Consider the following 12,748-nt stretch of genomic DNA (forward strand, 5'->3'; position numbering starts at 1 on the left):
CAGATATCTAATCCTTAAACATGAACAAAGAATAAAATAAGTATTGCACTGTTCTCTGCAAGTTTGTTATTCACAGTATAACATACCTTTCTAATGATGCCATTATCTTTTTTTCCTCTGCACAAGAATAGTTTCAAAGAAACATGGCCAACCCTAAAACATTAATAAACGCCTGAGCAGTGCACTGGTCTCTGCAACTTTATTTATTACAGTATCATTGTCCAAAGACATGAGAATTTCTTTCTGCCTCAAGTTTCTCCTGGGTCAAAGTGCTCCTGAGTCTGTTTTTTATGAATTTCACTGTTGAGAAACTTCTCTCATAGCCTACTTGTGTGATGGACAGTGTTAATAGCAGCCTGTAGGCCAGTCCAATCACATGGTAGGCATCAATTAGCAGATTGTACTGAGAGAGGATGAGATGAACACAAATTACACTGTTTTTACAGGACAAACAAGTTTTGCTCAACATCCTGCTGTTTCATTGAAGGAGCCGCCTCACTTCCTTGTGGCATTTCACTAGCTAGCCTGACAGTGTAACCCTCCAGAGGTGACATCTTCAGTCTGTCCCACTGACCTGCAAGGCTGTAGAGTTCACTACATAATGTGCCAACTGTAGCTCTATCGTCAAACTTAAGCAGACATTTTTTTTTATTTCGTCGACAGGCAAAATCTGAGCAAGGTTTTACAGTGATAGAAAACCTTCTATGGATACTGTCTGACTCTATGTCCACAATGATATTGTGAACTTTGACCTTGAAGTCAGTATCAGCTGATGCTAGCTGCTCATCTTCTGCAAGCTCTTCTGGCATTCTTTTCTTTTTTCTGAACCTTCGCTCAGGCAGTCTGCACTACCAGCTCACACTGTTCCTCCTCTTGCAACTTTTCATTAGCCCACTTCACAAACTCATCAGCTGCACACTTAACTACTTCAAAGTCCCTAGCACACTCCCTGAGACCCTCCTCTGTCCCCTCAACCAGACGTTGTGCTGTGATGATATCCATTCCCCTTGTCTGTAAGCATTTTGAGAAAGGGGATGTCTGCTCAAAAATGTGAAGGAAAGTTTGTGCAGTGAGCACTGTCTCATACCTCAAAAGGCCTTCTATGAATTCCTTTGCCTTGGCCCTCACAGTTGGCTGTTGGGCTCTGTCATCTACAATGGTGAGCGAAGTCATAAGCACTTCAAGAAACAAGGCTCCCTGAGGATTCCCAAAGCACCCAAACACTTTCCTTAGTGCCTGATCCTTAGCCCACCACCTAGTTTGCCCTATTGGGCACAGTCTTCTTTGATGCTTTTCCTTACTGATCTCTTCCCACCTACGCATGCGCTTGAATGACTCTCTTAGAAAAACTGCTATATCATTAAGCAGCAAAAGAGGGATGCACTTTCCACAATACTGCCTGTTGTGTCTGCCAGTACAAGATTCAAAAGATGTGCATAACACCATATATGAATCTGATTGGTGGACTTCAGATAGGAATGTAGAAAACCCCCGATACTGTCCCTGCATATTAGCTGCTCCATCTGTGGAGTTGCCCACACATGTGCCAATATCGATATTAAGCTCCTGTGGCACCTTTTTCAGGAGCTTTGCAAAATGCTGCCCTGTAGATGACTCACACTCACACCATAGCAATCAGTCTTTCATGAATGACATCTGTTACATATCTGAGGATGATGGCGCACTAGTCTTTGCTGATCATGTGTGGTGTCAATTTGGATTGAAAACATGCCAGCTTGTATTACTTCTTCGGCTATAGTCGCCTTTATCAGTTGGCTGATGACATCCACAACTTTATTGAATGTGTCTTTTGACAGCAGTGTAACTAGAGACCGTCTGCCTTTTGCACCAGATTCATACTGCTTCCTGTTGTTTTTGTGTGTTTACATGCTGTTGTAGGCAAATGTAATATCTACTCAAGAGTAGAATCAACTTTAGGATGTTGCCATGATTAACAGCAATGTTTTCTAAGCTGTAACCTGCCTCCTTATCTACCCTGTAGCTAAGACCACATTTACACATAACTTTAATAACGTCCACAATGCGCTCCATCACCTGACGTTTCTGTTTCACTTGGTCAACACGCAATGACATTTGGTTGCCAGTCAACAGGCTTTTCACATCTGCCTTTTGTACATTCAGAAAGTAAGCATCTGCACTATCTCTGGGTGTCTTACTTTTTTTGCGTTCCACTATTCTGTGGTGAATGTGTTTCCAGTCTTTCATGCCTCTCTTTATGAAAGGGCCATCATTAACCAGAGGTGCAAATACTAGACAAACAGAGCAGCACAGAGACACAGTAAGTCAGCCACTTGCGGTTGGATCCATATTTGCTATTGAAAACTTTTGGTATAGCAATATTAGGGGTTTGTTGAGGATGATAAGAAAAAAATATATGTATATCCTGTGACTGAGGGCAAGCAAAGTAGTCAAAACTATCAACAGACTCATCTTCATCTTTCTCATTCCTATCTTGTGGTTCAGGGTTCTGCTGCTGAGCTGCTGCCTCTGTAATCAGTCCCTGAGTCTGCTCTCCCTTTCACACTTCCTCCAGTTTCCCTAGACTTGCCTGCATCTGTATCACATGAAAAACAATAATCTGTAAGGCTTTAGCATATTTGAAATGGGAAACACGTTTTGACTGAACCAATTAAGATTTTGTTCAAAATAGGCAGGCTTATTCCAAATTACTGATGATAAAAACTATAACGGGCCACTACTTTCATTTGGGCATAGAAAGTAGTTTTATTGGAACTGATGCTTGCTTGTTCACACACTAGCTCACCTGTTTCTTCCTCACTGGCTCCTGGCTCTGCCTCTGACACTAAATCATAAAAATGGTCATAAATCTCAACAAAATCTCCACTTTTTCAAGTCAAAAATTCAGTTTTTGACAGTCAGTTTCATTATTGTAGTGCTGAATCATCTATCATCAAGTATTTCAGGGCATTTATCATATAGAGCAGGTCTTCATTATATAATAATTCTAATAATATTCACTTAATGAGCAATCCTACCTGCACACTCCGGACCTGTGGGCTCACGGCTGGTGCTTGGTGATGCATCTTGCATGTTTTAAAACATAACATCTTACCTCGGCGAGTGTCGCTGCCTTTGTCTTGACGTGCGGTGTGTGTGTGTGGGTGCGCGCGTCTGTGTGCGTTTCCGTGTATGTTCGTGCGCTTGTGCGTGTGTGTGCGATGTGAGTATGCGGTGTGTATGTGCATGCTTGCGGTGTATGTATAGGTTCGCGTGTGCTATGGGTGTGTGTTTGAGCTGCAGGCTGCATGGAACATGCGCACATGATGAGTAACTGGTACGATAGGCCTGCTATTATAGTAGTAAGATATGTAGCCTAGAAGTTGAGTGACACAAACTTTGTGTTTGGACCAGATATACAAGGATTTTCTTTTTTTACGCTCCTTTCAGAGTTTCTGATATATACCTGCAACTGGGAGTGCCGAAAGCATTCAAACAACCACTGCTGTGGATGAAACTAAATTATGTCAAGATGTAGGCCTGGCAAAGTGAGGAGATTGTCTTCTGTTGTTGTTGTTGTTGTTGTTGTTGTTGTTGTTGTTGTTGTTGTTGTTGTTGTTGTTGTTGTTGGTGGTGGTGGTGGTGGTGTGTGTGTGTGTGTGTGTGTGTGTGTGTGTGTCTGGACCGAGCACGGCAACCCTCCTCCACTCCATCTCGATCCTCCTCACAGTCTGCACGCCAGACGTGTGGTCGAGAGGTAGCAGGCAGCTGCTGACTGGGTCGGGTTGACAGAACCACCTCCCCAGGTGTGCCTCATCCAGCACCGCGCCGAGGGTCTGGGGCCAGGTGAGGCGGACGTGCTGCCCTAGACGCTCCGACTTGAGGCCCCGCAGGAAGGCGTGGAGAGCCACGTCCTGCCGTGCAGCGGCGGGGAAGTCCGGGTATCCGTGTCTGGTGTACAGCAGGACATCGGCAGCGTAGACCACCAGGCTCTCCTCCTCCTGGCGGCGGCGGTCAGCCGGCTGGCCGAACCACCTCTCCAGCACCCTGATCATGGCCTGGAGCTCTCGCTGCTCCTCCGGGACCAGAACGGGCAGTACCCGTGCTGCTGTCCCCTCCAACGCCAGAGCAAGGTTGACGACCAACTATTCTGCACCCTAGCTGTTGTGCCATTGAGCCAGGCGGAACTGGGCCAGGTATGGCTCCTGCGGCGTTGCCTCTGTTAATTTTGGCAGCTTCACCACTGTCCTTGTCCCCAAGGGGCGGTGGACAGCTGCCTTTCCTCCGGCCGCGGCCACCAGGGGGCGCTGCTCTCCAGTATCGCAGGGTGTGTCGTAGCGGGTAGGAACTGTCACTTCCTCTACGGGCTTGAACTTCTCCACGTGCGCAGGGCATATCCCACTTCTGACACCAATGTGTCGAGTAGCACAGGAAGGACGAGACGGAAGCCCAAGTTAAGCAGTCATATAATTCTTGCGCCCCTTACACCGCACGACTGCGGTAGTTGCCCTTAATTAACACAAACACATTACACAAAGGAAAACAATCCAGCTAACAAATCAACATGAACGTCTCCAACACAAATACACCACCACCTTGGCATACCCCAACCCTTTAACCCCACACAATGCTATTGCCGCTGTAGTGTGTTGTAACTCTGACTAAACACTGAGTTAAACCGTAGTCAATGAAGACAGAGTCGTAGTAAGGTTGACCATTTACTGTCACACTTCCTCATCAACAGACGGTGAAAACTGCAAATAAAGAATACAAAAATATTTTCTGTCCATTTATGAATAAACATCACGTTGTACATAGTTGTAAATAATAATATTAACTTTCTAACACTGTATGTAAATATTCTGATTGCCAATTGCATAGCTTTTAGCATTGATTTTAGCTTGTACACAATTGCTATCCAAAAGGTTTTTAAACAACTCATCAAACATCGTTTTTAACTAAATCCACTATAATATATTGTCTTTAACATGTCCTCTAACAATTAAAGGGGACATATCATACCACCAGGTGTGAGTGTGATTAGCCATTACAAGCCGTTTTCAAAATGTGCAGCATTGTGACATCACAGGTGGGCGTGTCCATCTAGATGTGTGACGGATAGATGGACACGCCAACCTGTGATGTCACAATGCTGCACATTTTCAAACCTGCTTGTAATGGCTAATCACACTCACACCTGGTGGTATGAGATGTCCCCTTTAAACAGGTGATTCACATGTCTGCCTTCTACACGGGTAAGTCTAACAGGAAGATACGTAACCGAAAGTGACATCATCGCAAACTAAAACGGCAGAATAATATGAATTTATACATTAGCTTATTGAAACTGTAAAGTAAATATCCACATCCCGTTTTACATATAATTATTTAAGAAATAAATGTAAGAAAATTAAATGAATGCCTGGAGAGGCAACACACTCCCCGTCTGACCTATGTGATGTCACTAAGAACTTGTACAGGTCTTGAACATAGTCTTCAGATCAGTCTTTAGGAAGGAGCAGAACAATCTCTGCAGTCGGCCGGATAAAGGTTTTGACATTGCCTTGATCAGTTGTTTTCACCTCGACCTTCCTTACACGCCCATCTCTCCCAGGGAAAGTGGCATTGACTCTGGCCATAGGCCAGTAGTTGCGAGCGGCCTGCTTGTCCCTGAGCAGAACCAGATCTCCAACCTGAAGGTTTCTGCGGGGCACTGTCCACTTCTGTCTGTGCTGCAAAGAAGGTAGGTATTCTTTGCTCCAGCGGGTCCAGAACTGGTTTGCAAGGGCCTGGATTTGCATCCATTGCTTTGTGTACAGGTCCTTGTCAGAAAAGTCTCCAGGAGGAGGTGGAACTCCCGACTTCTGTGTGAGGATCATGGACGGAGAGAGTATGAAGGGTTGCTCGGGATCCGTAGACACAGGTAAGAGTGGGCATGTATTCATAATCGCTGAGACCTCCGCCATTAGTGTGCAAAGCACTTCATGGGTCAAGCGAGTGATTTGCTGTAGGAGCATTGAATCGAGGATTCTTCTGGCAACGCCAATCATACGATCCCAGGAACCTACCCTATGAGAGGCGTGCGGGGGGTTGAATTCCCAGCTGCATCCTTGGTCGCTGAGGTACCGTTGCACCGCTTTGTCCATCCCCAGCTCCTTGCTTGCTCCAACGAAATTAGTTCCGCAATCGGATCTGAGCTGTTTGGCCGGGCCTCTGACTGCGAAGAAACGTCTGAGGGCATTTATGCAACTGGATGTGTCCATAGATTCGATTACCTCGATGTGAACAGCTCTGGAGCTCATACAACTGAACATGATGGCCCAATGCTTGCTCTCTGCCTGTCTCCTCTGGTGCGTCTAGTTGTAACAGACCAGGGCCCAAATACATCGAGGCCCACATACGTGAAAGGAGGGCACATTTCTAGACGTTCTGAGGGCAGATCCGCCATTTTTTGTTCTTCCAGCTTCCCACGTAGCTCGCGGCAGGTTAGGCATTTGTGGATTACTGAGTTGATGAGCTTCTTGCCTCCTAAGAGCCACAGTCCTGCTGCCCTAATCGCTCCTTCCGTCAGCTGACGGCCTTGGTGTCTCACCTGCTCATGGTGATGCCGTGTGAGTAGTAGTGAAATGTGGCTTCCTTTGGGCAGAACTATCGGGTTCTTTTCTGCGGTAGCAAGATAAGAGTGCTTTAGTCGGCCTCCAGCGCAGATCAGGTCATCCTCCAAGAGAAGAGTGTCCTCAGAGGACTGCTCTTTGGTATGGTTTTGCTGGCATGGAGAGCTGACAGTTCTTTTGCCAAGGCTGTTTCCTGCATTGCTTTAAGGATAACTTTTCCTGCTTGTGCCATTTCGTCCAGAGTCCGAGGTAAGTTACATTTATGCCAGCCTTTGTACTTGCTGTCTTGGTTTGAATGTTTTCTTTTCAAGGGTGGTTTCAAGGATGCAAACTGATTGACTGCCTGCTCTTTGTTATTTGGTAAAGGCCGGTGTAGTTCTCTGAAGGGCAGTGGGGCGACCCAACTGTTAGCGTCGTCGCTGTAGACGTTTGCGTACATTATCTTCCTGAAGATGGTGTCTTCCACTGATGGAGCAGGTTTGTTGTCGTTCTCAGTACGGTTGAACACTGTCTGTCCCAGCATACTCTCAGGTGCTGTACCAGACTTGTTAAAGCTTAGGCGTGTCTCCTTGACGTGCATAAAGCTTGTGCAGGGTTGAAAGATTGAGTGGCGACCGCTGTCCAGCATGTTGGTCTTGAAGGTGTTGATTGTTGGTTTATGCACATAATCCAAGCACACTTCTCCTATCACTACCCAATCCAAATCCAGACGTTAGGCAAAGGGGGCGTTATGAGGTCCGTTGACCTGCTGCCTTACCTTGTGTGCCCTAAGAACATCTCTTCCGAGCAGCAGTAGTATTTCTGCCTCTGGGTCCAGTTCAGGGATGTGCTCGGCAATGTGATGGAGATGAGGCTGATGAAGAACAGCGTTCGGTGTTGGAATCTCGGACCAATTATTCGGGATCTCATGACACTCAATGAGTGGTGGGAGAGAAATGAGAACTGTGCCGTCCAGTGACTCGATTTCAAATCCTTCTGTCCTCTTGCCGGATGTTTCTATGATGCCAGAGCAAGTTCTGAGATGGTACGGGAATGGTTTGCTCTTCACACTGAACAGCCTGAAGAACTCTGGTCTTGCTAATGAGCGATTACTCTGGTCATCCATGACTACATAGGCTTTGATGGCCATGTCCTTTGAACCTTTGGGGTAAAGCTTTGCGAGACAGATCTTTGAGCATGAGCGTTTCTACTGGCCTGGACTGCAAACTTCTGTGCAGCTTGCTCCAATGACAGCCAAAACAGGATCATCTTCTCCCTCCCCGCCATACTCTTGTGACGGAGAAGTAGCCTTGATAGTTTGAGGAGGTGGGCCAGGGTGCATGGCTGTATCGTGACTGGTGCTTTTGCAAGTTTGTCTACGATTGGTCCTATGCCGCGAGAGGTGTCCAGGTAGGACAAGCCGGTCAGATATCTTCTATATAGCTTCTTTAGCACCTTGGATCTCTGCAAGTAGACCCCCAAGTTCGCGTAGCTTCAAGTTTTCTTTGGCTGAAATCTTAGGAAAGGCGCTGAAACATTGACTTTTCAATGACTTCGGGGGCAGCATAGGATTCTTTTCCCAGCCAGATTCTTTTCCCAGCCATTTGGTCATGAGGTCCAACTGTTGGGTTGGTGTGAAGTTAACTTCACTGGTTGCGCTGGAGAAAGAGGAGTACAATGCACGATAATTCTCAGGCTTGTCGTCAAACTGGTACAGCCCTGAAGTCACAAGGTCTCGTCATGCCAAATACTGTGCCAAAGGTTCCCCTAAAGTGGACATTGGTGTGCCACTTTGAGGGGAATGTCGCGGAGTATACGACAGAGCATGAGAGTTCATGGTGGGGTTGGCTCTACTAACCTTAGCCTTTGTCTCAGCTTTATTTGGGTCAAATAATTCTGGTGGAGACGGTTGCTTACCGTCAGCATTTTCCCTGCTGACAGGTTGTAGTTGTGAATCGTCTTCCATAGGTGGATGCCATGACATGAAGCTGTCATTTGACCTTGCATTGATTGAGGGAGCAACGGGTAAGGGGGAGGAAGGAGAACGATTCTTATGATCGATCTGGGATTGAACATATTCACTGGTGCGTTTGATTTTCACCTTTTTCAGATTCATATTTGCCGTCTTTGACAACAGACTGCATCGCTTCTGCATCTTCCAACACTTGAGCTGTCACCATGGCTGCGTCAGCTTCTCTATGAAGGGTTAGCACTTCCAACTCTGTGTCTATTCTTGTAGTTTCCAATTTGTTTTGAGCATCTCTAGCGGCCCTTTCCAATTTTAACTTAGCCTCCTGGCTAGCATATGAAGCTCTCACCTTTGCTGCTTCTGCTTCAGCCCAGGCGTGAGCTGCGCTTACTGATGATGCTGATGTTCTGCTGCTCCTACCACTGCTGGCAGGCGACCTGTTGCTTGTTGCCATTGTGACCACTTGAAACATCCAATGCTGCCTGAACTCTTCATCAATCAAATAGAACTCTAATTAATAAAAAGTACTCTATTGTAATGAATAGTACTCTAATGTAATGAATAGTACTCAAGTCTAATGCCCTCTACTGAATAGTAAGCAAATGTAATGAATATTAGTCTAATGTAATGAAAAGTACTTTATGTACCGGGTCCAGCCGCCCTAAACCGTACCTCCTTATTAATGGATCCATAAGACAGTTCACTCTGAGCTGCATTGGATGAAAACGTCTTCAGTAAAAGGACTAAACAGTGACTGTCTGTCTTTGAACCCCTAGGGTCACTCGGACCCCTCTGGGGGCCGGTCAGGGGGACACGTTGCAGGCCGACCCTCCTCCCTGTCTGGGGGCCTCCTCCCCAGGCAGCAGCTGGGCCCCTTGGGGTGAGTGCTGGATGGCTCATACACACCGACAGGGGGGTGGGTTTAATGAGAGGCTGCACTACTGCTGCCATCCACTAGATGGTGTGATGTAATGTAATGAATAGTACCCTAGTCATTGGACTCTATCCATTACATTAGAGTACTCTAATGAATAGTACTCCATTGTAATGAATAGTACTCAACATTACTCTTAAGGGTGGCTGATGAAATATATTCTAATGTAATGAATAGTACTCATATGCAATGAATATAACTATATTGTACTCTACTGAATAGTACTGTAATGTAATGAATAGTACTGTAATGAATCGTACTTAATGAATAGTACTCTGTCATAATGAATATTACCCAAATTTACGCTTCTGATAGTACTCGTACTCTATTGTAATGAATAGTATTCCTCTCTAATGGTAGGTACTGCATTGTAATGAATAGTGCTCTAATGTAATGAATTGTACTCTAATGTAATGAATAGTACTTTACGATTATGAATAGTACTCTAATGTAATGAATAGTAATACAATGTAATGAATAGAACTCAATTGTAATGAATAGTACTTTAATGTAATGAATAGTAATGTATTGTAATGAATCGTGCTCTAATATAATGAAAAGTACTTTATGTACATTTAAACATCCCGGGTCCAGCCGCCCTAAACCGTACCTCCGTATTAATGGATCCATAAGACAGTTCACTCTGAGCTGCATTGGATGAAAACGTCTTCAGTAAAAGGACTAAACAGTGACTGTCTGTGTTTGAACCCCTAGGGACACTCGGACCCCTCTGGGGGCCGGTCAGGGGGACACGGCCTCCCTGGCCCACCAGAGCAGCACCTGGGCCTCTTCGGGTGAGTGCTGGCGGGCTCATACACACCGACAGGGGGGTCGGTTTAATGAGACTGCACTACTGCTGCTATCCACTAGATGGTGGAAAGGAGTCTACCTTTGTATCTTTATTATATTAGCATTATTCATAGAAATTTCACGTTATAAATTAAAATAATAAGACCCAGATTTCTAGAAGATTTCCAAGGGCACTATTAGAGTCAACCGTGTCTCAAAAATGTCCACAACATATGAATATAGGTGTTATCTGAGTACACAGTCCTGTGTGTTTCTCAGGCTGCCCAGCCTGGCTCAGAGCTGCTACCTGAACGCCACCCTGCAGTCTCCTGGCGGAGAGGTGGAGCAGAAGTGGGCCTGGAGCTCAGGCCCCTCTGCACAACTGCTCAGGTACACACACTGAAAGACACACATACACACACAGAGAAACACACACATACAAGCATGCACACACACACACACTCGCACGCGCACACACACACACACACACACACACACACACACACTCACGCACACACAGACACAAACACACCTACACTCACACTCGCATGCACACATACACAAACACACACAAAGACAAAAGCACACACACACACACACACACACACACACAGACACACACACAGACACACGTTTACTTTAGTTATTCTTATTTTAATATTATTCTTATTTTATTATTAATATTATTATCTTCAAGCTTGTATATTATATAAATGAACTTGATTGACAGCTAGCTCCTCCAATTAAGTCCTTTCTTTCCCAGGGACTTTGTGGCCATCGGGGCATCGCTTCGCTCTAACGGCATGCACCACAAAATGGCCGTGCTGCAGTCCTTTAAGAGGAGTGTGGGGCTGCAGGCCCCGGAGCTCAAGGACAGCGGACAGAAGGTGAAACCCCCCCCCCCCACACACACACCACACAGCTCAACCCAACAGAAACACTAATAGATCGTCTTCCCTCTGTTAGTGATTTACACCTACGCTTTACTACATCCATCTGTGTGAATTTATCTGGTGTATTCAATGTGCGTGCGTTTTTGTTCTTGTTGTAAATATGTTTGTGTGTGCGTCGAAATGTGTCTGTGTGCTTCTTTTCAATGTGCTTGTGTGTGTGTGTGTGTGTGTGTATGTCTGTTGGTGTGCGTGCTGTGTGCACCTGTGTGTGTAGGATGCCCATGAGTTCCTCACCTGCGTGCTGGACCAGGTGAGGACTCTGTCCCCCCAGAATGAGCTCAGCAGCTCTGAGCATGGGAGCAGGACCCACATCTGCCCCGTGGGGGGCTCACCTGCTCTTCACCATGCGGAGCTCCAGGGCCCAGTTTCCTGAAAGCATCGTTAGCCTAAGTGGATCGTGAAGTGCGTCGTACGACCATCGTATGGTTTTCACACCGTATCCCGAAAGCATTGTTGGTAACGAAGGTCGTGAAAACGCTCGTAGCTAACGAGGACTCCAGGGGTACTAAGATACCTTACAGTCAGTGACCCTCTCTATGTCCTGCACCCCCCTGGACCTCTGCTGTCGATGTTGTTCTGTGTGAGGGTTAAACTCAGGCGTGTGTTGTGTGTTGTTGTGTTATAGGAGAGCTCTCTGGAGTACGCCTGCCAGTGTGGAGCCAAAACCTCTGGCATCCAGCCCTGCTTTGTGACCCTACCTAAGTGAGTGATACTACAAGCTAGATAAAATGATCTACACAATGTTTTATTCCAGCGTTTGTTGTACCAGGTAGGGGGCATAGTGTAGTAGTCTTAGAGCCTCAATGTGTTTGAATTCACTGTGATTTTGGACAGAACGCGTCTGCTCACTGAATAGATTGCTAATTGTTTGTGATAGCTCCTGTCGCTCTACTTGCTCTTCCCTCGTCTCCTGCAGCGTTCTGGTCCTCCACCTCAAACGTTTCCGCTTCACGCTCAGAGGGAGGATGGATAAGGTCCTGGGAATCAGCACTGGGACAGGTGCTGTAGTCCTGTTCATATTATCCAATATCTTATCTAGAGAGAGAGAGAGAGAGAGAGAGAGAGAGAGAATAAGCAAATAAGTTATAAGAATGAGTACATTTAGTAACATGAAGCAAGATACATCTTTATACTCTATATTGAATAAAAGCCGCCTTAACAGATGGTTTTCTTTGGGAGATCAAGCAAGAAAATTTGCAGAAGATGTACTCTTGTGTGTTTACACGTCTTTGTCTTGTCGTGCCAACTGTTCAGTATTATATGTGTTTCCTTCACAGGAGAAGTACACAGTAGTTAATGTACTGAGCCACATAGGCACTGGAGCTAACTCTAGGTGACACACACAAGCACACACACACGCACGGACCTTCAGAGCTTTGCGTATGATTTTGTGTATGATATTATTGCATGAATGATTACTGAGGATTGTATGATGGATTATTGAATGATTGGTTATCAATGATTGATTATTGATGATTGTTTATTGATGATGATTATTGTGTAATTTATGTATGAATGATTATTGGTTATT

The sequence above is a fragment of the Pollachius pollachius genome (genome assembly GCF_949987615.1).
Source record: "Pollachius pollachius genome assembly, chromosome: 17".
NCBI classification, from domain to species: domain Eukaryota; kingdom Metazoa; phylum Chordata; class Actinopteri; order Gadiformes; family Gadidae; genus Pollachius; species Pollachius pollachius.